Source organism: Bos taurus, chromosome 9 (assembly GCF_002263795.3).
Source record: "Bos taurus isolate L1 Dominette 01449 registration number 42190680 breed Hereford chromosome 9, ARS-UCD2.0, whole genome shotgun sequence".
In the NCBI taxonomy this organism is placed as follows: Eukaryota; Metazoa; Chordata; class Mammalia; order Artiodactyla; family Bovidae; genus Bos; species Bos taurus.
In genome coordinates, this window is record NC_037336.1 from 80,407,814 (window position 1) to 80,432,202 (window position 24,389).

Consider the following 24,389-nt stretch of genomic DNA (forward strand, 5'->3'; position numbering starts at 1 on the left):
CTTCATTGAAGGATATTTCCCTCTCCCCATCTATCTTTTTCTCCTCTTATTTGTTCTGCAGTCTCAGCTCAAATATCACCTCCTCAGAGAGATCGCCTCCTCACTCCCAGACAGGGATGACAGACCTCTTGTTACACATTCCTTTATGTTTCTTCCATAGCACTTATAACAGACCTAATGATTAGGACCGGTCAGCCCCAACAGATCAAGCTCCTTTTGTGATCTGGTTCATCATCATACCTTTGGTATCCAGCACAAGGTCTGACTCCTAGTATATACTTGTTGAATGAATGGATGAATAAGTTGCAACTGATCAAGACAACCAGGGCACCTGTCATAATACTGTCATAATACTCTAAAGAAAGGGCTAGGATTTTAAGTGAATGACAAGGCAAAACACTGGAGGGCCCTGAATACTTCCTGACTTTACATCCAACCATCTTGTTACCAAAGGAGCAGGTCAAACCCCACCTGCTTTCTGCCCAGAACTGTCTTCAGGCACACAAACATCACTTTCATTGCTTCTTTCCAAAGCTACAAATTTGGAGCCTAATCCTTCATTCATTGCTTCTCTCCAAAGCAAGCAGTTTCCTCAAATACATCAAATGGTTAGATTCCAAATTTGTAGCTGTTAGGAAATCTAAAGTTATGGACACTTGTAAGATCACATGACAGTTAATACATGTCACATGTCAAGTGATGGGCAATGAAAGTATATGTTAAGATTAGTGGCTCATTATTTGACCCAGAACAATAAATGACACAAATTATCAAGCAGTTCTGATTCTATTCTAAATGTAGTGGTTAAAACAGTATAGTCCTAGGTCTATATTAATGCTAGTATCCATGATCTACCTCAGAAACCAAAGATTTCACAGATCAAGTAAGCTGTGTCCTCCCCCTGTACACAAAGACCTGGTGTTGCTTCACAGCAATAGATGAAATGCTGAAATATTTTTCCAAATTACTTAGAGCTATCTCATAGCTACAAATACTGATCTATAACCTCCCTTTTTATTAACTTTGTCATAAACAGCATATAGAAAGCAATGCTTTTGATTGTGATCAAATACCAGGAACAAGCAGAAAATTATATGACTTACACAATTTCCTTCAAATAAGCACAATATTATTTCCATAAAGTTTCCCATTTTCCCTCCATCCTCTATGTTCATCCACAGCTTCGAACATTAAGAAGACTGACTCACTGACTTAAGATTCACTGCAGTTTTACTCAAGATTAATGAAGACTCTGCCTCTGTGGTTACAGCAAAGCCATACACATGGTCTGTTCCTTATGAAATCTGAAGTCTGCTGAGTTGACTTAGCAAACTACCTCTGCTCCTTTTTCTAATATCAGTTGAAAAGGCACAATATTTACATACCAAGTTTTAGCCAAACTATGGATTCACAATGAATTAATATATAAATACATTAACCAGAAGCATATCACTGGAAGCTTCAGGTGGAAATTTAAATTGTGAACCATTTCTCCACCTACAGGACCTACAGAGAGTACTGCTGAGGCTGGCTATGAACCCAAATGTGAAAATCATGTTTAACAGACATAGGTAATTAGTTGGATGCACAACCATCCATCCAGTTGATCTTAGCCACTTTCCCCTTATTATAATATTTACCACATCAGGTTATCAATATTCCCCATCCTAATGGATTACACTTTCCTCGCTAAATAACATTTTCTATAGGTCTTTAAAACTTTTTTTCCTATGTTGAAGCTTTCTGATTAATTTCAGCTAAGTACTAATAATTCAAAAATCTAAAACCAACACAGAAAGAGTACATGTAATTTGTAGCTGCTACTGCTGAAATAAACCCTGCTTAAAAAAAAAATTGGCAAATTCTTAAAGATTCTTCATTTTGATTGAATCAGCATAAAAGATTCAGCCTGATTTTCTGAATAGTGACAAAGCGCCAAAACCTCAAGCAGACACATGTACCATTATTCCACAAGGAACACCTGCAAACATGTTGCTTCTGTTTTGTTTTCATAGTAACAAGAACATTTATCAACACATCTCACGTAAAAGGAGCCTGATCAATCAAAAGATTTTGCTGGCTAATCTTTCAAGGTAGTCAAATAATATGATCTCATTACGTGATAATATACACAGTAAATTCACTTTTATGTTCCATGTTTAAGAGACATATAAACACGTTTTATCTGCTCTAATGGTATCTTTCCAAAGACTGCTACAAGGATCTAACCAGTTGAAAATCAGTTACATCTTAATTTGTAGCATCATTAATATATTATCATGCCCCAAATTACACCCAAATTAATTTCACATTGGTTTAATCATAAATGCCCTTATATAAATAAAAGCAGTCTCTAATAAAGTCAACTACATAAAATACAATCACCATCACAGAAATATAGGTGCCAACAAGCAGATTTTGTTTTGTACCTGACCGATGTTCATAGCAAGAAACTCAGACAATTTTCTAACAGCTTCACCACTGTAATACAACATTTTCCTATATTTAAGAAATATACTGCATTTCAAACCTAGTGGTCAAAAGGGATTATGACACTTGAAGCACACTGTCATTAAGGAGATACAGGTAAATCCCTTTCACCTTAAAATAAAAATGCAGTTTTCATCTGGTACCATGACTTCTTAGTGTTCCACAGGAATTTTGTCTGAATAATGAAAATGATATCCTTTCTACTCAGGTGGAGGGCATTTCTGTCTTGATAAATTATTTGGCCTATATCCTAAAAATCAAAACCAGTCTATTTATTATACAATCTTCTTGGGTAAATTTTTGCTTTGGCACTGTTATATGGAGAATAAGCACAAGACATTCACAAATTCTAATATATATGTGCTATATATATGATATATGTAATATATATTTAAGTACATATAACACATAGGTGCAAATATTTTAAATAACTTGATTTCCTCAAAGACAAACAGCACCAAACATTACTACATCACTAGAGAAAACGTTTCTAATAAAGTTAAACTGTTTTTTTCTAGGAGGACAGATCATAGCAAACTTAATTAAAATGGATCTTATTAATATTTCAAGTAATTTCTGGGCTTGATTAGGCACTACAAAAGAAACAACTGTACTGAAGAGAAAAATCAATAGCCCTTGACCAGGGCTCTGGGTATGCTAGAAAAACACAGTTCTCTCCTGCCTGACCCAGGTCTAGCCTTTGGGGGTGGGGGAAGAGTACCAATAACAATTTGGAAGTCAACTGAATTATTTTTAACACGGCAAAAAAAGGAAGGAGGAAAATCAGTTCAAATTTTCCATTATAATGAAAGTACCGGAAACAAGCCTTTTTATGTTCATTTTAGGCCCAAGTAACTGTGCAGAGAATAGGGCTTTTGCAATGTCAGTTGCACACTCTGCTTCCTGTGCGAATTCTCAACCATTACAGGTGTCCTAAACCCTCCAGTGAAACCGATCTACTATCAAGGGAGTCCTGCGGTCCCCTCGAAGCCATCCCTACTGCCCCCTACCCCGCACGTATGACTGCCCATTTCCTGCGAGCGTCTCTATTAAGGACCCTCTCTCTTTGCACTCCTGCGGTTAAAGTACCCACTTTTCCTTGGCGTGGCATGTAAAAGCTTTCCCATTAGAGAGGACTAGTTCCTGCAGTCCTTTCTACTTAGATGCTTTCAAGTCAGAGAGGAGCCACTTGAAGAAAACCCTCCTCCCCCTCTCCTTTCCCCCCACCGGAGCCACGTCCCTGAAGGACAACACCAAGGGACACTTCCTGACCTTCTACCCCTTCGCCCGATTTCGGCTGGGAGGGCTGGGGTCGCATTTTCTCGTGTCCTCTGCTGCACTGGATGTGTTATGTAAGACGGACAGGACGCGGGAGGCACATGCGTATAAAGCGCACGGATCTGTGATAACAGCTGGGGTGGCAGAGCAGATCTGGAGTCTCCCCCACCAAATACGACAGACACCACACACACACACACACACACACACACACACACATCACCTCCCCCCCCCCCGCCGCCCCCCCCCACCCCCAGCAGTGTTTTCCTGTCTCGCCCCTACCAGAACCAGACGCACAGAAAGGAAAGGCGGGGGGAGGGGTGAAGGGAGGTGAGAGAGGAGGAGGAGCGGCCGCACGTCTGCTTTGATAGCAGCCGGCAGAGCCGCCGCGGCAGAGAGCCCCTCGTTAACCCCCTTCCTGTGGCTGCACCACGTCATGGAACATTCCCGGAACGGGCCAACGTTCCACCCACTTCAGGGAACAGACATAAAGGCGCAGACCCAGCTCCCCACAGTGCACAGCCCAAACACACATGTCCCTTTCCCGGTCCCCCGGCAGACGCACAGACGAACACGCATGCAAGACGCCCCCACCGGTCTTCGCGCGCCCCCGGCCAGCCCGCCGCGCCGGGAGCCACTCTGCGGTCGGTGCACCCGCAAGGCGAGGGCGCCTCCGCCTGAACCTTCCATCGAGACAGTCCCCTCCTTCCTCGCTTCCTTCCTTCTCTCCTTCCTTCCTTCCTTCCTTCCCCGCTGGGGAGGAGAAAGGAGTCGCCGAAATGCCAACAGCCGGCTCCTCCGCTGCGCTCGCTCGGCCGCAGGCCGGCGGCCCGGCCCTCGCGCCGCCCGCCCCCGGCCCCGGCCCGCGCCGCGCGGCCCCCTCCCCCGTTACCTGATGACGGGCGGCCGGCGGCCGCGGCAGCCGCAGCGGTGGCCCGGCGGTGCGCGCCGGTGCACGTCCCTCATTAGTAACCAGGCACATTCCTGCCTCCAGCGCTCCCGCGCCGCCCCCTCCCCCCAGGACATTACGCAAAGCAGCCTCCCCTCATCTGCATAGATCCTCGGCCAGGGTATTCCCCGCATTTCCCAACGCGCCGGACCCCCCTCCCGAGGTCTCCCCCATCCCCGCCCCCTCCGACCCTCACCCTCCGGACGCCGGTCCCGAGCCGGGGGCGCGCGCCGGGAGGGGCCAGAGGGGTCCGGCGGAGGCGATTACGGTGTAAAGTGAAACAAGCTCCCAATGCTAAAGAAGGCAGGAAAAAACACCGCGCCGAGGCCACTTACCGAGCCGAGGGACCTAGATTCCCGCCGCTCTGCTCGCCCGAACGGTCGGTCCGCCCTCCACGCACCCCGAGGCTGCACCCAGCACCCCCAAAAGTCGAGACGTGTAGGAATATGGTTAAGGAGCCAGGAGACCCTCCAAGTTGCTCCGGGCTCCCGGGAACCTCAACGTCCAAGACACAACTTGGCCAAGACTTGTGCCACAGTCACCGGAGATGTTTCTGCGGAGACCCTCCTCGGGCGGGCAGAGACAGCGCTCAGCGGCGCCCCGCTCGCCTCCTCTCCACCCCCTCACCTCCAGCCCGCCTCCGGCCGGCCGCCCGCCCCCGGGCCGCTAGCCCCTCGGGCGGCTGTCAGCTCCCGGCCGCCGCCGGGTGACAGGGGCGGGTGGAGGGCGCGACGCGGCGGCCCGAGCCCGAGCGGGCGAGGGGGATCCTCGCAGCAGCAGCAGAGGCGGCCGCTCACCTGGAAAGTCACCGCTGAGAAGGAGGAGGAGGAGGAGGACGGAGAGAAGGAGGAGGAAGAGGAGGGAGAGGAGGAGGGGGAGGAAACCCCCCTGGTGCCCTTGTTCTCGCTGCCGCGGCGGCCGCTCCTCGCCAAGGCTGAGCGTGTCTGGTGGGGGGTGTCTGGTAGCATTTCCTTAAGGACAGAGGGAGGGCGGGTGCGGAGGGAGGGAAGCGATCCCGACCGCCTGCCCAGGCTCCTCTTTCCTTTTATTTATTTTTCTGACACTGTACGGAGATGGGCCCGGGGCAGGGGCCACCGGGCTCGGGAGGGAGCCGCGAGGCCCGGGCCGCAGCCGTCTGCGTGCGGGAGCCGCAGCGGCCGCCTCCCCTCCCGGTCTGTGGACGCACCGGGTTATTCCTGGCAGCGCCTCCCCGAACAGAAGTTACTAGGAGGAGTGCGCGGCGAGGGCGGGCGGGGGGGGAGAGGCGGAGAGAGGGAGGGAGGAAGAGGGAGAGACTCAGCCAGCGACGTCATCGGATCCCCCAGCGCGTCCCAGGGAGGGAGGCTGAACCAGAAAAACCAGTCTGGAGCCGGCGAGCGGAGTGGGTTGAGCGGCTCGCGGGGCGACGGGGCAGGGAGGCGACCGCTAGGGCAGGGCCGGGCCCCCGCGCGGCCGCTCCGGGCGGGAAGACCGCGGCCGCGCTCTTGCTCGCTTGGATCGGGGATCTCCCCCGGAGGGCTGGTCTCTACTTGTCATGCAGAAAAAATACTTGGGCGTCTCTGGGAGCCTGAGAATTTCCTTTAGGGATGTGGAAACCTCCTCTCCCCACCCCCATCTTCCCTATTTCCCAGATGCTGGTTCCCGGTCTTGAACACGCACGGGATTTACAGAATAATGAGTATTGTCTTGGACGATTCTGGCCGGTTCCATCCTCTGATCCCTTTCCCTCACCCCGCCTCTGCTACTCACATTTCTGTTATCGGTCAAGAAAAACAAAATCAGACTGTAGCTGCTGGCTGCGTTTCTGGAGCTTAGCAAAATGTATTAGTAGCACTTTCCTTGCCCGCCCGCCCCCACCCCCCGCGGAAGCACGAACTTTTCAGGCGCCCGAAATGCCCCAACTGCCTTCCCTGAGGTCACTCACCAGGGCGCCCTGGGCGCACCCAGTTCGGGGAACGCGGCCCGCCCCGCCGGGGTATTCAAATCGGCTGGGGCAGCGGCGCAGGGAGCAGCTGGCGGCTTCCTGGTGGGCCGAGCTGGGACCTGGGGCGAGCGGCCGCCCCTAGCCTGCGCGAGTCCCTTCCTCGGAAGGGACGCGAGTGAAATCACACGCAGCTCAAGGAGAGCGGGGCCGGGGGCGGGGGAATCCCAGGCGAGTAGGCGCCGGGGCGCTGGGCTTCCTCCCCGGCCCGGCGACACCCTGGGAGACACCGGGGCTCCCTCGAGCCGCTAGCCTGCTCGTGTGGACTCATGTACATCCTCGAGGGGGAGGTTCCCTGGAGGCCGCGGCGGCTGGAGAGCCGCGAGAGGCCGTCGGGCCGGGCAGATGCCCCGAGCGCCTCCTCCGGGTGGTCTCCGGACCCGGCGGGGACCGCGCACAGCCCCTCCTGGGCGCCCGAGCAGAGCCGAGTGCCCGGGCGCCGCGGGCCCCAGCCGCCCTCCCCACCCCGCGGCCGCGCCGCCGCCCTGCCCCGGGCGGAGTAAACAAGAGACGCGCAAGATCTGACCTGGCGCGACCCGGATTTCTGGCCGGGGTTCCCCCTGAGCAGGTGACTCCGTGGGAGGGGTGGAAATTAGTCTCTGGAATTCCGGGCCAAATACATTCACTGTGGTTCAGCTTTTAAGGCAGGTATTTCACCGACAACTGCGGACTGTTTTGCGTCTCAAGTTTCAGATTTCGCGGAAAGGGACCAAATGTCAAGGCATATCAAATATTCCCTTCCCTTTTCATTAAAAGAGAGTGCATTAATAGGACAGCCCCTTTAATGACTGCAAGCACTGCCGGTTTCGTTTTTGTTTTGTTTTGTTTTTCTTTTCGACGTATAATCAGTGCATTTCTGAGGTTCCGGTGCAAGGACGACAGAGCCCTGAAGGCCGCTTCTGCACCGTCAAGCGGTAATACATTTTTTTACCGATATTTTTTTAAAGGAGAAAAATCTGAACGATTTGTAAAAAGTTTCACTGTGTCCTTTGAAAATGAGTTCATTTAAATTCAGGGCCTACTTCCACTGAAGCGGCTTCTCCTTTCATTGTATAAGTTCTTTAACGTTCTGCCTTTCTTGACTTAACTTGAAGCACCTAATAAAAACTCCCGATCATCATTTTCTCTTAAATGTATGCCATTGCATTTTTAGACATCCGTTTAATACGCAAAACATGATTTTTGAAAATATTTTTCACTGTCAAACCCACCTGCTACATACTCCCAGAACCCATTTTATTTAATTGCTTAATAGAGATTAAGCAGTTTCTTTAAGAATCCAAATTTCTTTCACACACAACAGCAGCTGCCCAAGCTCCCAGAAGCTAAGCAAGGAAAGTAGCAAGCAGTGTTTTGCGTCACAAGAATAAATGTTAGTTGAAATCTTAAAAGTCTGTTTTAAAGGACTAGATTAAATGGTATAATGTGAATATTAGGATACTTAGGTAATTAGTTTACTTTTTTTAAAGCAAATACACATGAGTTTTGATGACCTAAGTGGACCCCTAAAGATAGTCTTTAGTCAAACTTTTGTCCCCAAATCATCAGACACTAAAGATGATAGCCTGAACTGAGTTGAAGCACAAGTAAAAATACTTATGAATATGTGTACACTGGGTGACATCCCCTCTGGTAGGAAGAATCACTGTCTTCAAGTAAAAGCATCCCTGTCTCCAGCCGCTAATGCTAAGACATGTCTGTCTAGTTACTTCTATTTAAGGGCAATATGGCAACAGAAAAAGTCCTCTCCCCAGAGAACTTCAAAGTCAAAACCAAAACTGGCCTTGGTAAACTGTGCACTCAGCCCTGAGAAGTGCTATAGTAAGTGAGGTTGGCTAGGGCAGAGCTTGACCCTGCCTGGACACCCACATGGAGCATCACAACAAGGTAGGAACTTTCTTTTCATTCCTTGTCTTTCTTCTTACTTCTCAGGTTCAAAGGAAAGGAAAATCTGGTAATCTGGATTATGAGATATTAAGAAAGTAAAATAATGCCGCATGGCAGTAGGGTATTTTTTTCGAGTCAGAAATCACTTCAAACTGAAAGCGTGTTTTTTTTTTTTTTTTTAAACTTTCACTGCACTGGTTCTTAGTTGCAGCACGTGGGATCTAGTTCCCCAACCAGGGATCAAACCTGGACCACCTGCATTAGGAGCAAAAGGTCTTAACCACTGGACCACCAGGGAAGTCCCTAAAAGCACTTCATTCAAAAAATATTTATTGAGTGCCTACTGTGTGCTGAAGACACTTAGGATCAGTGAACGCACGAAATATCTCTGCTCTCCTGGAACTTGTATTTTAGTGAGGGGGAAAGGAGATGGAAGAGGAACAGGATATAAAACAGCCCTAACATATAAATGGTGGAGAACTTTGGAAGATAAAATTACAAATTAATTACAAAGAATTACAAAGAAAAACAAAAATAGGGTAAAGGGTGGGGTAAGAGGTGTCATGTTTCAGTATTAAATAGGAAGATCAGAATGGGACTCACTGAGAAGTGACATTTCTGCTGAGGCTTGAAAAGGAAATGATTTGGCAGTGGACATATCTGGAGTAAAGAACTTTTCAGGTAGAGGGACCAGCTAAGATTAAGTTCTAAGACCGGAGCAGGCCTGGCGTGTTTGTGGACCTTAAGAGAAACAGTGTGACAGGAACAGAATGTAACTGCCTGTGAATTAAATAGCCTCCCAGGCCACTGTAGGGACTTTTCTCATTCAGAAAAAAAAAAAAAGCTTGACAAAGGGCAGATTTATTGTGTTACCACCCAATCCCACTTAATCTGAAAATTTGTGGGCCAGGAATCTGCATTTTAATAAGTTTTTGATCCTTATCCATTCTAAATCTCAAGAGGTACTGCCACAGAGCACAGTGACTGATACACCCAGTCAGGTAGGAACTGGGTACCAAGAGCCATTGTACATAAAGCTTCCAGAATCAGGCAAGGCCGTGTTGTTAATCAGGACTCTTGCAGTTGGCAAGTTGCAATCCTCAACTCAAACTAGCTTAATAAAAGGGGCTTCATTGATTCACCCAACCAGAATATCAAGGACTAAATTCCAGTGGGACCCTGAGGCTCAGATGATATTACCCTGGTTCAGTCATTTCCCCTCTCTCAGCTCTTGGTGTCTCTCTGTTCATTTCCCTCTTCAGACCAGCATTCTGCGGTGTGCTGGCTGTAGTCCCAAGTGACTGTTTTCCTAGGTTAGCAACTGCAGTAGGAAAAGACCTTCCCAGATAGCTCAGGCAGGCCTACTAGTCAAGTCCTTGCACCAGAACCAATCATTGACCACAGTTTCTGGAAGGGTACTATGCATTTCGGGTCCATGCTGCTAGGAAGACTGACTTCTTCATTCTTGAGAGCACTCAGGAAATATGTACATCTGGTCTTTTTCCTAAGAAGACGAGTTCAGTGGCCTCTCATGGAAAACCTTCTTAATAAAGTACAAAAACTCAGATTAGGAAACAGTCAGTACCGGGATTACTGAAATCCTAATGCACCTTAGATATAGAGACACAGAGGCTTAACAATACCTCACTAATAATTTACCTACATCACATTGGTGCTCGGTTGCTCTGTCGTGTCCAGCTCTTTGCAGCCCCATGGGCTGTAACCTGCCAGGCTCCTCTGTCCATGGAATTCTCCAGGCAAGAATACTGGAGTGGATTGCCATTCTCTTCTCCAGGGGATCTTCCTAACCGGGGGATCAAACCACATCTCTTGTGTCTCCTATGTTGGCAGGAGGATTCTTTCCCACTGGCGCCACCTGGGAAATGCACATTAGCCCTTTCCCATTCTACTCTTTTCCATTAGCTCCTGCCACTCCAAAATAAATTATAACTGAAATTCTTTCACTCAACAGACATTACTTGGGGTTAAGTCTTTGCATCTATCAAAATCTTCCATTACAAGCCAGATACAAGTAGTGAGCTCTTACTATCCTAAGCTCTTAATAGGTTATTAACTTCTTATGAGAGATTTATTTATTAAATTGCCTTTCCAAAGTGACAGCTAGCTCAGGACTCAGACTGATTTATCTTGATAAAGCATAAGATGGGGATGATATGAGGAGGGGGATAAGACAAAGAGGTCAAAGCTTGGGCAGGATTGCTATGGGGGAAAGGGTGGAGAAATAGGAAATGAGAGACAGGCAAAACAAAATGAGGTCTTCGGTACCCACTGAGGATGCCTCTGCTCAGGGTCTGTGAAGGGGGCGCCATGATGATCTGGGCTTCTCAGGCAGGAGGGAAGGGGGTGGTTCCAGCAGTCTAGAGTGTAGGTCCCCCTCTGACCTTGAGCTCAGGGGAGACTTGCCTTCCCTCTCCAAGCCTCTACTTCCTCATCCGAACAACAAGGAGATCGCCTTCTAACCACAGATTCTGACAGTTCTGAACTCCTGACAATCCAGTAGGGCCTGAAGGGAGGGAACAAGAGGGGAGGGCAGCAGAAAGGAAAAAATAGAGGAGAGAGCCTATCAAGGACCATTGCATTCTTCGAAAGCTCGCGAGTAGTTTCTTAGGAGAAAACCTCAATTTCCAATTCTAAGGAAATGGACATATTTGGGAGGATGGATAAATAATGGGTAAGGATGAGGGGACAGAGATTTGGGGTTAAACCTATGCATAAATTCATTGTACTGTATGCCCAGATATGAGAAGAACTGTTTCCCATTATCAGCCTTAAGATGTGTTAGGGAAAAAAAGCATTTTTCTTGAATTTATCCAGTGAAGTCTTTTGTTGTTTGTTGTTGTTCAGTCACTCAGTTGTGTCCACCTCTTTGGGACCCCGAGGACTGTAGCCCGCCAGGCTCCTCTGTCCACAGGGTTTTCCAGGCAAGAATACTGGAGTGGGTCACCATTTCCTCCTCCAGGGGATCTGTCCCACTAGGGATTGAACCCACATCTCCTGCATTGGCAGACAGATTCTTTACCACTGAGCCACCAGGGAAGTGCAATGAAGCCTTTTATTGATACCTAAATCCTTATACTTTGGCGATTTCTGAAAATAATGACTTGACCCACTCCTAATCTATCTGCTGATCAGATCTAGCTCTCTTTTTTATAGTTTGGACTCTGAGTTAAGAGGAGAAATAGAAGTCAAGCTGTCACAAACCTTGTGTAGTAACTCAGGCCCTTATCTAGAAATTTTATGTAAAATACGGTTAAAAAGCATTATGTCAAAGAGGATATGTGCTAGTAGAGGATATTATCTGAGACCCAAAGGAGAATACTCCCAAATTACATAGATGTGCAGCAAAGGGATTCACCAAGCTGTTGGTTTGATCACAGTACAGTACACAGGGTACCCACTGGTCTCACGCAACCATCAATATGCCTGATGAACTCAAACCATGGAGAGAAGTGTGTCATAGCAATACATTTTGTGTAAGGGAAAGAAGAAATCCAGGATTGTTTAGAAAGATTTCCACAAGAGAAAATTAAAATCATTTTTAAAATATTTTGTATCTAAGAGGATTGATTCAATTATTTGAAAAGTCTGTGTATATAGGTAAAACCATTCTCATTGATTTTTCATATGGTATAGCAGTATTACAAAGCTAATTATTTGGTTTCTATCTTTTAAAAAAAATTTTATGGAGGAGTATTTATTTAGTATGTCATTTTCCATTGACATTCTTACCTATGTACATGAATATGTCAGAAGGCTCTGTCCCAGCAAACTGACATACTCCATGTCCCCATAGTGCCTCTCATTTTATCTGCCATTGTTTTCTAATCATTTCTCCTCATCTAGACTACGGAATCCTCAATTAGTTGAGACTGCGTGAACTATGCATTGGGGTGAATAAATACAATGAATTTTAAAGTTAGGGTTTTATCCCTGCCTTCTTACTTTTCCTGGCCGCTGCGTACAAGCCATGGCACAGCCTTAGCTAAATAAAATCTCATATAATGACACAGACAGGGTCAGATTTAAAACAGATCTACATTAAAAAGAACTGTATGTGCTTTGGGGAAGCAGCTTGTTCAGATGTGGATCTTAGATCTGTTCTTTAAGGCAATTATTACTTTCCATCAATTAAAGATTTTGTGCTGGATATTAGGCATGCCTGACAAAGTACCAGGGTTACTGAACACCATGCACATAGACTAGACCTTGAAGGATACAACAGCCAGTATTATTTTAAATTTAGGTACACAAAATGAACAAATTGTGTGATTGCTTTTTGCATATATACATTATATGCTGTGCTTAGTCACTTAGTCATGTCCAACTCTTTGCAACCCCATGGACTTTAGCCTGTCAGGCTCTTCTGTCCACAGGATTCTCCAGGTCAGAATACTGGAGTGGGTAGCTGTTCCCTTCTCCAGAGGATCTTCCCAACCCCACGTCTCCTGCACTGTAGGTGGATTCTTTACTGTCTTGAGTCACCAGGGAAGCCCAGTATATATGTATATGTGGGTCTAGATAGATAGATAGATATGTGTGCTCAGTTGCTTAAGTCATGTTTGACTCTTTGCGACCCTATGGACTGTAGCCCACCAGGTTCCTCTGTCCATGGAATTTCTAAGGCAAGAATATTGGAGTAGGTTGCCATTTCCTTCTCCAGAAGATCTTCCCAACCCAGGGATGGAATCCATGTCTCCTGTGTCTCTTGAATTGGCAGGCTGCTTCTATACCACTAAGCCACCTGGGAAGCCCATATAGGTATGTACATATGTGTAACCATTACCCTGACCAAAATGGAAAATATTTTTAACACTCCAAGATGCTCCGTTATGACTCTTCCCAGTAAATGTACCCCTGAAGTAATCAGCATTCTAACTTCCATCTCCATAGATTAGATTTTGAGCAAAGACATCTATCATCTATCCATCTATCTATGTTTTTTGTTCCAAAAATTAATTATTGAGTGCCCATGTGGTACGCAATGTTTGGTAGCTGGAGACACAGGAATAAACAAAGCAGGTGAGGCCTCTAGGCTCTGTGGGGTTCACATTCTGGTTGGGGAACTGATCATAGGCAAATTAACAAGATAGTCCAAATCATGAAAAAAGTCATGAAAAATGGATCAAGGTAATTGATAAACAGTAGATAGGTAAGGTTGAGAAGTGTTGGATGGGGGTGGGGAGTATCTGCCCAGGTAACATTTGGGCTAAGAACTGACCGAAGAGCAGGGAAAGAGAGCCCCAGGAAGAGGGAACTGTAACTGTAGAATCCCTAAGTCAAGAAGCAGCTCAGTACTAAGAGGAACTGAAAAGCCAAGTGTGGCTGGACTTGAGAGGTAGGGAGTCGGGGAGAAAGTCCTGAGAAATAATGTAAGAGAAGCAACCAGGAGCCAGAGTAACATGCCTTTATGGGGTAAGTAACTGGAACAAGGAGAGAGACCTTGGAGTTAAAAAATATGTATCTGATATACTCTATTAATTAACTTCAAAAACTTTTCCCATAAAGAGCCTTCAGTAAATAAGTAGTGGCTGCTAGAGATGACTTGCAACTGGATGGCAGGTCAGTGAGAAAATAATTCCAAAGCAGAGGACTTTGTGAAAGCGTAATTATACATGTTGAATGTAACAAAGGAAAATAGTTTTTAAGGTAGCAAATCCTAAAGAGAATTTGGATAATGTGGGTGCTGTTCTTCACATTTTTCTATGGCTAATTAGAGAGAACTGGGAAACACACAATGCTGCCCACCGCCCTGCCAACCCATTATGGACACTTCTAATTTCAGATAAATGAAGCCCTTGGTTACCACCTCCAGCTTGTCTCAGAACATGCATTGTGTTATCAGAGTAGATGAGTAAAAATAATAGCCTTCTGAATATCTATTAAGGGTAGCTTTCTCTTATTCAGTCAGTTCAGTTCAGTCGCTCAGTCGTGTCTGACTCTTTGCAACCCCATGAATCGCAGCATGCCAGGCCTCCCTGTCCATCACCAACTCTCAGAGTTCACTCAAACTCAAGTCCATTGAGTTGGTGATGCCATCCAGCCATCTCATCCTCTGTCGTCCCCTTCTCCTCCTGCCCCCAATCCCTCCCAGCATCAGGGTCTTTTCCAGTGAGTCAATTCTTCACCTGAGGTGGCCAAAGTATTGAAGTTTCAGCTTCAGCATCAGTCCTTCCAATGAACACCCAGGACCGATCTCCTTTAGAATGGACTGCTTGGATCACCTTACAGTCCAAGGGACTTGCAAGAGTCTTCTCCAACACCACAGTTCAAAAGGATTAATTCTTCAGTGCTCAACTTTCTTCACAGTCCAACTCTCACATCCATACATGATCACTGGAAAAACCATAGCCTTGACTAGATGGACCTTTTTTGGCAAAGTAATGTCTCTGCTTTTTAATATGCTATCTAGATTTCTCTTATTAGGGGATACTTAAGTTCAAATCACGTCTCCATGTTAATGAAGCAACTCCCAAATTCACTTTGCTCTTAAAAATCTAAGTTTTCCATTTTTCCCCTTTACACAGAAAAATGTGATATTTGGCTAAGTAGCTTAGAAAACCAACATTTTCATATGCATTTAATTATAAAAAGTAAGTGATTATGTAAAATCTCAGGTATATATATATATGTGTGTATGCATATACACACGCACATGTATATCTTCTCTTTAGCAAACAATATATATTTCTCATTTTAAAAAGCATTTCTAATATTTTCTTATCCAACTATGTAGAAACAGATATATACTAAAAACAAATAGCCACTTATCACCTTTAAAACATCCCTTTTTAACCATGATGTTACTAAAAAGCCAAAACTGTGACATATACATGATGGGAAACATTAAATTTCATGGTCAGGGTGAAATTTGAGGATGGAAAAAAATCAAGATAACTTACATTTGAGTTGAAGTTCTCTGTAAGACATTTCATCATGGGGTTCATTTATATAAGTATTAATAACAGTATTGGGAAAATGTACTCCCAAAAAAGCCTAAATGAAAGCAGAAATTAAGAAAATTTGCATGATTTTAAATATCAAAATGTCTGAAAGCATGAAGCTATATGATTGAATTTTCCATGATTATGGAGATTTTGTTTTATGTGGAACAAACTGAAAGGTTCTTCCTGATTCTGGTGCTTCCGAACTTAGGAGAGAGGCTGGCACCTAACATCTCTGAGAGCAAATTCTCCTGCAAAATTGGGACAATAGTATTTATTTCAGTGTTACTGCAACAGGTACGTGGCATGCAACAAGCACTTACTATGTGCTGGTTATTTGTATAAATATCTGTGGCTTGGACACTAAATTTTTATATGACTCTGAGCAAGACAGTAATCTCTGGGTCTAAGTATTCTTGTTTATAAACTGAGAGTTGAACAATATGAGCCCTAAGTTTCCTTTTAATTCTGATATTTGATGATTCTTATTATCTATATGGTATCAGTTTCCTCATCTTTGTAATGGGCATGCTAAGAGCACCTCCCTCATAGAATTTTTGAGAGGATAAAATAAATTGACAGGTAGAAATTCTTAGAACATTGCCTGGCACATACATGTTAGCCATGATGGTGATAATGATGATAATAATTCCACTGGTAAATAGTGTGGTAGTTCTAAAACATTTAGTGTCTGGTTGACTATATGATCTCTTCTTTCCAGAGTAAGTGCCAGATTTACTAAGATTTTATCCACTAAAGGTTCTTCAAAACTAAACTTATTTGCTTCTCAGTAAAAAATTGGTAGAGATTTCCCAGGACAGATACCCTGATCTGCTAACATCTTCATTTTTTTTCATCTAGTAATAATGTTTTAAAAAATTAATTGATTCACTTATCACCACCCTCTCTTTTTGTGAGTCTGAAAATGGGTACTTTTTGTGTGTACTTTTGTTATAAAAAACTTTATCACCAAAATTCTACACTTATTGTCAGAGCTCAGTAAATTTACTTGGAGAGTTTCCTCTTCAAATTATTTTAAATAAAACATAATTTCATCAAATAACTCAAGCATGCTAACATTTCATTGGCACTTGAAGAAGAGTTTGGATTTATCCTGAACTGTGATTTGCATAGGTCATTTCCTCAGTCGCCCTAACCTTTTTGTGAAAAGCTGCACACAATTAAATAAGCCGGTTCAGGCAAATGAACCGGTGAGTGCATTATAAATAGCAACCAAAATTATACTTCAGATGTTAACTGGTTTGTCCTGATTTAATAATGAATTGCATCATTTGACAAATGGGATAAGGCCTTCACCTTTAGCTTTCTGATACAAACTTCTAATAGTTGAAATATATTATTACCATCTGGTGTCTGGCCTCTGAGATGCCCCGGTGATGTCTGCCTCATTGTAAGTAGTCAGGGCTTGTCTGCCAAAAAAGCTCTCTGCTAAGAGTCTTGATTGGCAGGCCCAGTGAGGAGGCTAAGAACCCACTGAACCATGTAGACACAGTTCAAACTCTGTAGAAGTTTCCTCTAGTTCCAGGCAGACTCATTTTCTTAGCTTGTGTTGCAAAGAAACTATCACTATCAAAGCTGTTTTTATTTTTAATCTCAATCTTGAAGGATGCAGTTCCTACACTTTTTAAGAATATTTGGGCCTCTTTTAAGCTATTAGGCACTGTTTACAAGATGGTCATCATTTTAATGCTTTTCATCCTCAGCTAAAATTGAGGCTGAAGCTAAGAGTGCTGTATAGCCTAGGGTTTTAACTCAATGAAGCCCATGAATCTGGCTGTTCTTTATTGTTCTTCATATTGTCCTAGGTTCTGGGAAAAGGCTAGATGAATCTTACTGCTTTCAAGAAACTTGAGGGAGGAAGGACAGAGTGAACACACACAGTGCTTACATACCTGCTCAGTCACTTTAGTCGTGTCTCTTTGCGACACTATGGAGTGTAGCCTGCCAGGCTCCTCTGTCCATGGGATTCTCTAGGCAATAATACTGTAGTGGGTTGTCATTTCCCACTCCAAAGGATCTTACTGACCCACAGAGCAAATCGTGTCTCCTGTGTTTCCTGCATTGCAGGCAGATTCTGTACCCACTGAGCCACCTGGGAAGCCATACACAGAACCATAGCCAGTTACACAGGTAAACGTGAAAGTGCTAAGCACGATGGTACATATTATCAGTGCAATCAGTTATCTGGTACGTATAAAAGAACATTTAAGAAGGTAAAATTTAGGAAAACAATTAGAAATGAAAGGCAAATAGCAAGCTAGCTAGTGCCTCTAGAGTTGAAAACTTGGTTTGAGTACTATCTATCTTAGTAGGTTTGACTAATGTGGAAATGGCAAGCCTGGGAAAAACAGGAGTTTCCAAGGCTAGTGTCTGCAGCATTCATTAATAGATGTATCCAAAAGATAATTGATATTAAGTCTTAGTTGGTCTATGTGGAGGCTGAGATGGAGGAAAGTTAAATAGTCTTCCCGTGATCACCCAGTCATCAGGTAAGAGCAGAGATTCAAGTCCAGGGCTAAGGGCTCTAAAGTTATGCCCCAGACTCCTCACAAATGCATTTAGTAACCACATCCCACCTTTGCTTGACCCTACAGAGATGACTGTACATTTGAGAGTGAAAGAAGCTATGTATAAATAAATCTTGGCGAGTGGCATGAACCAAGACAGTCCAGGGTCAACTGGGAGGTTTGGTCACCTTTCTCTCTTCTTTCTCCCACTCCAGTCATCTACCAGACACCCAGTGTTTCTGGTCAGGTGCTGAGTTCTTGCTCTAAATTGATTAAAGTCTTACAATTCTAGGAAGTCTTCCATTTTCAGTGAGCCCTCAGAGAAACAGTTTCAATCAAATAAACCACTAACAGTGGAATTTCAAGTAGTCAGGTACCAGATAAGGGAAACTATTTCAAAACAACAGTATTTTCCTGACATCTGTCAGATCACATCTTTCCTATAAGACTCAGCCTGCTCGGTGTTTAAGCACTATTGATCAGCTGCATACTAGATGTATTGATGGAATTTGCAGGTAAAAACTGTAAATTAACAAGGTAGAAATGAAAGGTGTTCTGCCCAAAATCCTTCAGTTCAGTCGCTCAGTCGTGTCCGACTCCTTGTGACCCCATAAATCGCAGCACGCCAGGCCTCCCTGTCCATCACCAACTCCTGGAGTTCACTCAGACTCACGTCCATCGAGTCAGTGATGTCATCCAGCCATCTCATCCTCTGTCGTCCCCTTCTCCTCCTGCCCCCAATACCTCCCAGCATCAGAGTCTTTTCCAATGAGTCAACTCTTCGAATGAGGTGGCCAAAGTACTGGAGTTTCAGCTTCAGCATCATTCCTCCCAAAGAAATCCCAGGGCTGATGTCCTTCAGAATGGACTAGTCGGATCTCCTCGCAGTCCAAGGGACTCTCAAGAGTCTTCTCCAACACCACAGTTCAAAAGCATCAATTCTTCGGCACTCAGCCTTCTTCACAGTCCAACTCTCACATCCATACATGACCACAGGAAAAACCATAGCCTTGACTAGTCAAGGCTATGGTTTTTCCTGTGTTGGCAAAGTAATGTCTCTGCTTTTGAATATGCTATCTAGGTTGGTCATAACTTTCCTTCCAAGGAGTAAGCGTCTTTTAATTTCATGGCTACAGTCACCATCTGCAGTGATTTTGGAGCCCCCCAAAATAAACTCTGACACTGTTTCCACTGTTTCCCCATCTATTTCCCATGAAGTGATGGGACCAGATGCCATGATCTTCGTTTTCTGAATGTTGAGCTTTAAGCTAACTTTTTCACTCTCCACTTTCACTTTCATCAAGAGGCTTTTGAGTTCCTCTTCACTTTCTGCCATAAGGGTGGTGTCATCTGCATATCTGAGGTTATTGATATTTCTCCCGGCAATCTTGATTCCAGCTTGTGTTTCTTCCAGTCCATCATCTCTCATGATGTACTCTGCATATAAGTTAAATAAACAGGGTGACAATATACAGCCTTGACGAACTCCTTTTCCTATTTGGAACCAGTCTGTTGTTCCATGTCCAGTTCTAACTGCTGCTTCCTGACCTGCATACAAATTTCTCAAGAGGCAGGTCAGGTGGTCTGGTATTCCCATCTCTTTTAGAATTTTCCACAGTTTATTGTGATCCACACAGTCAAAGGCTTTGGCATAGTCAATAAAGTAGAAATAGATGTTTTTCTGGAACTCTCTTGCTTTTTCCATGATCCAGCAGATGTTGGCAGTTTGATCTCTGGTTCCTCTGCCTTTTCTAAAACCAGCTTGAACATCAGGAAGTTCACGGTTCACATATTGCTGAAGCCCAAGATCCTTAGCACTAGCCAAACCTTAGAGTTTCATATCCAGTTCAGAGCTCATCAACAAAAGGAAAAATATGGAAATTTGGAGAGCATTCAAAAGAGACTAAAACAAAATTATACATACGTTTAAATGTTTGTGTGTTTAGTTGCTCAGTTGTGTCTGACTCTTTGCAACCCCATGGACTGTAGCCCACAAGGTTCCTTCTGTACATGGCATTTTCCCAGCAAGAATACTGCAGCGGGTTGCCATATCCTACTCCATGGGATCAAAGCTACCAAAATGTAATGTGTTTCAATAAAAAGGTATATGTCCCCCAATTCAGCCAAGTTCACAGGTGTCCAATAGATGCAGAGAGGTACAGACTATCAAATGCCTGGGTGGTACTTGTATAAAATTTAAGTTAAAACTCATTTTCATCCCAAGAATGTGTGACATCTAAATTAATATTATACCTGTTTTGCTTTTATTTTAGGTTGTTGGCCATTTTCAATTTCACTTTTATTTGCAAAGGAAAAAGAGAAAAGTCTACAAGGAAAATTAGTGGAAAAAAGGCAAAGAAGGGAGGGGATAAAATAAATACTGAAGAAGGAAATGGGAATAGGGAAAAACACAAACACATAGAAACTTAAAAATACTCCAGTTAGGCTCAGGGAACCAGCACCCTTGGTAGCAAGTGTTATTAAACATCAGAATGGGTTGCTAAGGGAGGTGAGGGAATCTCCCTTTCCCAGAAGTCTTTAAAAATAGGATCACATCTGGTGGGAATGGAATAATGGTACTGCCTGACTGCACAGCTTCTCAAGCAAACCCAGAGGCTGGTAATTCTACCATTTCTATTTCTGATTGTTGAGAAGTAACAAATAACTTCAGTCCACCTATCATACTGGGACTTACAATGTCTATCGTTTTAATTGTGTTACAAAATTGTTTTCTTTGGGTTTTTCCATGCAAAACTAGATAACTAAATTATTCAGTGTATAGCTGAATTTGGGCTTCCCTGAGAGCTCAGCAGGTAAAGAATCTGCTCACAATGCAGGAGACACAGGAGATTCAGGTTTGATCTCTGGATAAGGAAGATCCACTGGAGAAGGAAATGAGAACCTACTCCAGTATCCTTGCCTGAAAAATCCCACGTACAGAGGAGCCTGGCAGGCTACAGTCCACAGGGTTGCCAAGAGTCAGACACAACTGAGGACACATACACACACGTAACATATAGCTGAACCTATAGCAAAGGCTCAAACCTTACTTACCTATTTGTAATACTTTCCCCAAACATTACAAAACCAGAAAGGTACTGAGTTTATGTCCTTACAAAGAAGTTAGGGATAAGACAATGTACAGAATCCTGTATTCAATTTTTAATTTTAACTGGGTAGTACTTGGGGGGTGGGTGAAGTTGTAGGAGGGCTGGATTGAATAAACCTAATTAGAATTTCAGTCTTTCAGGCCAGTATTTCAAGAAGTGAAAGGATATTTGTTCCTTGGAGAGAGTGTGGGTTGGGATCTGATATATCTGCAGCGCCCCCTCCATCCCTGATATTTTGCTTTATACTAAGCTACCAGATTATGTGCCCTGTTGCATTAAGTTGCACATATATTTGTTATGCTCCTACTTTTTATCAGGCACTGTGCCAGGAATACAAGGAGAAACAGATCACAGCCCATGACCTTGAATAACACAGTCTAAAAACAGCAGTTGAGCCCAGGTGTGGTGGGGAGTTCTGCTAGTGTAATTTTGAATCTGCATTTTAAGACAAAGAATCCATAATTACAAATACAAAATTAAGAATGAAAGTGAATATTTATTTCAGAGAGAAAAGAAGCCACAACAAATTACAAGACTTAAAATTCCAAAAAATTCCAGAACCATCTCAAAATCTAGGGGAAAAAACTGTTTTTAATTAACTGTGTGGTTCATATCTGTAATTCTATTTGTCTTTCATATTGGTTGCATATTGTTGACCACGACAAGAATTTTGTTATATCATTTCCCATCAAAAGAATAGAATAATAGTTCCTCTGGTATGCACTCCTCTAATAATCTTGATCAAAATTTGTTTACTTTCTGGTTCACAACTTAGTCATAATTAAAAGTAAATTTTCAGAATTGTTGTCAAGTAGAGAAAAACCTCAATCAAGTTTCCTTCTTACATAAACTGTAAGAGCTGTAAGATTTCAAGGCACTGCAAATTTTCCTATAAATGAATAATTTTAAATACTCTTCCAGTTGATGATACTTGTGAATCAGCTAGTCATTCGTGTCCTTTTTGTAATGGTATATTGTAAATTTGATTTTGACTCCATCAATGCCAGTATTATGTATTTAATTGGAAAGACATTTAAATATTTTTCCAATGAGTTCAAGTGATTCACTCCTCTTCAGTCCTTAGATTTTCAAAGAATAAAGAGCTTGTTTAAAACCTGTCTCTTCTTTAAAAATTGTTACTCTTTCTATTATCCAAAAAATGTTTTTGTTATAATTTATTTCTTGATGACAAGAGAATTTTTATTGATTTTATTACTCAGTTTTATTTAATAGTCCATTAATTTTCATCTGGATTTTTTTTCTCAGTGCTTTAATAAATTAATTCATAGGTGACCAAAGAAGTACTCTTTCTGTATGTCCATATCAAAAGTCATTGATTTCTCAGATTTTTTTAATTGAAAATTTCCAAAACATCAAATTTCAGGTAGAATGAAGTATTTATTCTTTTTCATCTGTTTGAATAAACTTTTTGCACCTTGTTTGTATTTATATTTCTCTTCTAGGCTTTTGAAATTTTATTTTAGTGTTGTTATATTGTAATGAGCCACACTGCAAGACTTGAGCAGCTTTTCTATGAGCAAACAGTGTTGTTACTCTTAGACTTTTGAAATAAATATTCTGGTTTGCATTTTTAAAAAATAGAAGTATAATTACCATTCAGTAGAATGCACAGATCATAGTGTTTAACTCAGTGAGTTTTCAATAAACCCATGTAACCACCACCTAAAACAGGAGGAAGGATATATCCACCATCCCAGGAAATTCCCTTTGTCTCTTTCCCATCAATTTTCCCTTCCCCATTCACCCTGACACCCAGAGCAATCATTTTCTGATTTCTGTCACTATAATATATGTTGCCTGTTCTTGGACTTTATATAAATGGGGTCTGTGTCTGTCTTACTTTGTTCAGTGTAGTGATTCTGAGAATCAGCCACGTTGTTGTATGTCTTGGTAATTTGCTCTGTTTTATGACTGACTATGATTCCATGTATGGATGTGAGAGTTGGACTATGAAGAAGGCTAAGCGCGGAAGAATTGATGCTTTTGAATCCTGGTGTTGGAGACGACTCTTGAGAGTCCCTTGGACTGCAAGGAGATCCAACAAGTCCATTCTGAAGGAGATCAGCCCTGGGATTTCTTTGGAAGGAATGATGCTGAAGCTGAAACTCCAGTTCTTTGGCCACCTCATGTGAAAAGTTGACTCATTGGAAAAGACTCTGATGCTGGGAGGGATTGGGGGCAGGAGGAGAAGGGGACAACAGAGGATGAGATGGCTGGATGGCATCACTGACTCGATGGACGTGAGTCTGAGTGAACCCCGGGAGTTGGTTATGGACAGGGAGGCCTGGCGTGCTGCGATTCATGGGGTCGCAAAGAGTCAGACACGACTGAGTGACTGATCTGATCTGATCTGATTATTCCATTACATAAACATACCGCAATGTGTTTATTCATTCTCCCATCGACAGACGTTTGAGTTGCGGCTGCGACGGGCACACCATAGCGTGGCCGAGAGGAGCCACCCTACATCTGAGGTCAGGGGCAGAAGCCAGGAGGACCCCATGCCCGAAGGGCGGCGGCTAAGAGGAGTTACCCCACGTCCGAGGTCAGGGGCAGCGGCCGAGAGTGCCAGACTGCGAGGGTGCAGGAACTGCCGAGAGGAGCTACACCGCGTCCGAGGTCAGGGGCGGCGGCCAGGAGGAGGTACCCCACACCCCCACGTCCGAGGCCAGGGGCGGCGGCCGGAAGGAGCAACCCACGCTCGAGGCCAGGGGTAGCGACGAGAGGAGTTACCCGGAGCCGTGGCTGCGTGGGCACAGGAGGGCCTAGAGGACCTATCCCACATTGAAGGTCAGGAAGGGCAGCGGTGAGGAGATACCCCTCGTCCAAGGTAAGGAGCAATGGCTGCGCTTTGCTGGAGCAGCCGTGAAGAGATACCCCACGCCCAAGGTAAGAGAAACCCAAGTAAGACGGTAGGTGTTGCAAGAGGGCATCAGAGGGCAAACATACTGAAACCATACTCACAGAAAACTAGTCAATCTAATCACACTAGGACCACAGCCTTGTCTAACTCAATGAAACTAAGCCATGCCCGTGAGGCAACCCAAGACGGGCAGGTCATGGTGGAGAGATTTGACAGAATGTGGTTCACTGGAGAAGGGAATGGCAAACCACTTCAGTATTCTTGCCTTGAGAACCCCATGAACACTATGAAAAGGCAAAATGATAGGATACTGAAAGAGA

General features: G+C 44.0%; 1 protein-coding gene across 9 annotated transcripts in view; it reads right to left on the reverse strand.

The window, feature by feature from the left end:
• HIVEP2 (HIVEP zinc finger 2) overlaps window positions 1-5,916 on the reverse strand; it is a 218,688-nt gene extending 212,772 nt beyond the window's left edge. For 3 of the 9 annotated variants that reach the window (XM_024997037.2, XM_005211000.5, XM_024997035.2), the window contains exon 1: window positions 5,053-5,916. The gene's annotated coding sequence lies outside the window, so the exon portion shown is untranslated. Of the gene's footprint in view, window positions 1-3,762; window positions 3,995-4,660 lie in introns of those variants that run through there. The other 6 variants (XM_059889918.1, XM_059889919.1, XM_010808640.4 and 3 more) reach the window with 3 other exon arrangements.
• Window positions 5,917-24,389: the final 18,473 nt, after the last annotated feature.